This window comes from Cetorhinus maximus, chromosome 3 (genome assembly GCF_964194155.1).
Source record: "Cetorhinus maximus chromosome 3, sCetMax3.hap1.1, whole genome shotgun sequence".
Lineage (NCBI taxonomy): Eukaryota > Metazoa > Chordata > Chondrichthyes > Lamniformes > Cetorhinidae > Cetorhinus > Cetorhinus maximus.
Genome location: NC_135881.1, coordinates 160,085,672 through 160,088,525, shown reverse-complemented (window position 1 = coordinate 160,088,525; position 2,854 = coordinate 160,085,672). Strand labels below are relative to the sequence as shown.

Below are 2,854 nucleotides of genomic sequence, written 5' to 3'. Positions count from 1 at the left end.
TTATGCCTCAAGACTAGAAATTACTGTCCATGTTCAGTGCAGTATTCGGACATCTCAGTTCCTTATTTCCGCTTTTTTATTTCAATTACCAGTTAAAGGTTGAGGAGGTCATGTCCTCTATTACAGTTAAAATTTGGCACAGGATATTCTGGCTCAGTATCCATTTCATGAAGCATTCTCGGCCTGTCCCTGCAGGATTTTGAGGTAATATATAACATCCTTTAACTTCCCTCATAACACAACAAATCACTTTGCCCTGTTATGCTCATTCATATATGACTAATTAGAATCCTTTCCTGTTATTCCATCTAGAGGTGCTGAGCACTGAAGTATTTTTTGTGTTTTTTCCTTCCCTGAGGAAAATGAAATGTTATTCAAAATAGGTAATAAATTAGAAGGAAGCTAATCTTCTTTTACATGTATAATCTTGGTATTATTTGGCTAAAATTACTTTAAGCTATTATACCAATGGTCTAAGACTATACTCTTAGAGATCATTTCTATAGTTTTTTCTTGAGAAATGTGTTTCTAGAGCGTTTGATCTCACAAACCACGAGGAAGATTTATAGTGTTCTCTTCTGAGCAGGAAGCAGACATTGAGTGTTGCTTTTAGCAGCTGCTCCCTGTCATTGATGAGTAAAAAAAAGTGCTTTGAGGGTAAATGATCAGAACAACACAACATAACATCAGAGTCATTGTTGCTAATACTGACAGTGCCAAGATTACAGAGCAGACTGTACTGATGCACACTATTGACAGGGGAACTCACATGCTGGCCATGTGCAATTAAACAATATGTGCACCTGGCCTCCAAGGGTCTCTCATTTCTACTTCTCTTTAGCTCTGAAGAGAGTCATATGGACTCGAAAGGTTAACTCTGTTTCTCTCTCCACAGATGCTGCCAGACCTGCTGAGTTTTACCAGCAGTTCCTGTTTATATTTTACACCAAGGGTCCCCACCTGTGGCACATATTCATACAATTAGTACTTAAACATTTTTTTTTTGCCTGAGATTAGTAATGTCAATGCCCTAACATTACTTGTTAGTCTGTTAAAGTTACAAAGTTATCACCAAAAATAAAAGATATCGGTGCTGTGCCACTAGGAAGGGAAAGTTGCTATTAATACTAATGTGTAAACATGGTGTAGCAGTGACCTGAACATTTATATACAATTTAAATTACAATGTAATGATGGTTGAAAGTGAGGAAAGGTCATTTAGTCTCTCAGTCCCAGATCACCTACACTCTATGTCTGGGTTATTGAATTCTTCAAGTCCATTACAGCAAATCCATCCATATCCTCTAGCTATTGATCATTGAAGGAATACTTAATCCCCCCCAACAGGCAGGAGAGGATTGGTTTGGGAGGTGGGGGGACAGATGGTGTTAAATGGTCAAATTCACAAAACCCAAACCAAACCCTCCAAACATGGGGCTGCTTCTGTTTGAACCATGCTGAGTTTGCGGTTGTCCAAGTAACCTCCTCTGGTCAGTCAGGTCAGTAATTATAATATTTAAATAGAATCACAGAATCACACAGTGCAGAAGAGGCCCTTCAGCCCATCAAGCCTGCACCAACACGTGAGAAACACCTGACCTACCTACCTAATCCCATTTACCAGCACTTGGCCCATAGCCTTCAATGTTATGACGTGCCAAGTACTCATCCAGGTATTTTTTAAAGGATGTGAGGCAACCCACCTCCACCCTCCCAGGCAGTGCATTCCACCCTCTGGGTAAAACGGTTTTTCCTCACATCCCCCCTAAATCTCCTATCCCTCGCCTTGAACTTATGTCCCCTCGTGACTGACCCTTCAACTAAGGGGAACAGCTGCTCCCTATCCACCCTGTCCATACCTCTCAAAATCCTGTACACCTCGATCAGGTTGCCCCTCAGTCTTCTCTGCTCCAACGAAGACAACCCAAGTCTATCCAACCTCTCTTCATAACTTAAATGTTTCATCCCAGGCAACAACCTGATGAATCTCCTCTGCACCCCCTCTATTGCAATCACATCCTTCCTATCATGTGGCGACCAGAACTGTACACAGTACACCAGCTGTGACCTCACCAAGGTTCTATACAACTCCAACATGACCTCCCTACTTTTGTAATTTATGCTTCGATTGATAAAGGCAAGTGTCCCATATGCCTTTTTCACCACCCCACTAACATGCCCCTCCGCCTTCAGAGATCTATGGACACACACGCCAAGGTCCCTTTGTTCCTCAGAACTTCCTAGTGTCATGCCGTTCATTGAGTACTTCCTTGTCAAATTATTCCTTCCAAAGTGTATCACCTCACACTTTTCAGGGTTAAATTCTATCTGCCACTTATTTGCCCATTTGACCATCCCGTCTATATCTTCCTGTAGCCCAAGACACTCAACCTCATTGTTAGCCACCCTGCCAATCTTTGTGTCATCCGCAAACTTACTAATTCTACCCCCCACATAGTCATCTATGTCGTTTATATAAATGACGAATAATAGGGGACCCAGCACAGATCCCTGTGGTACTGGACACTGGCTTCCAGTCACTAAAGCAGCCTTCTGACATCACCCTCTGTCTCCTACAACTAAGCCAATTTTGAATCCACCTTATCAAATTACCCTGTATCCCATGTGCATTTGCCTTCTTTATAAGCCTCCCATGTGGGAACTTGTCAAAGGCTTTGCTGAAATCCATATAAACTACATCAACTGCACTACCCTCACCTACACACCTGGTCACCTCCTCAAAAAATTCAATCAAATTTGTTAGGCATGACCTCCCTCTGACAAAGCCTTGCTGACTATCCCTGATCAAACCTTGCGTCTCCAAGTGGAGATCGATTCTCTCCTTCAGAATTTT

General features: G+C 42.1%; 1 pseudogene; it reads left to right on the top strand.

Annotated features, from left to right (window-relative positions):
• The first annotated feature begins 475 nt into the window (after nucleotides 1-475).
• LOC144679245 (small nucleolar RNA U3) lies at nucleotides 476-659 on the top strand (annotated as a pseudogene).
• Nucleotides 660-2,854: the final 2,195 nt, after the last annotated feature.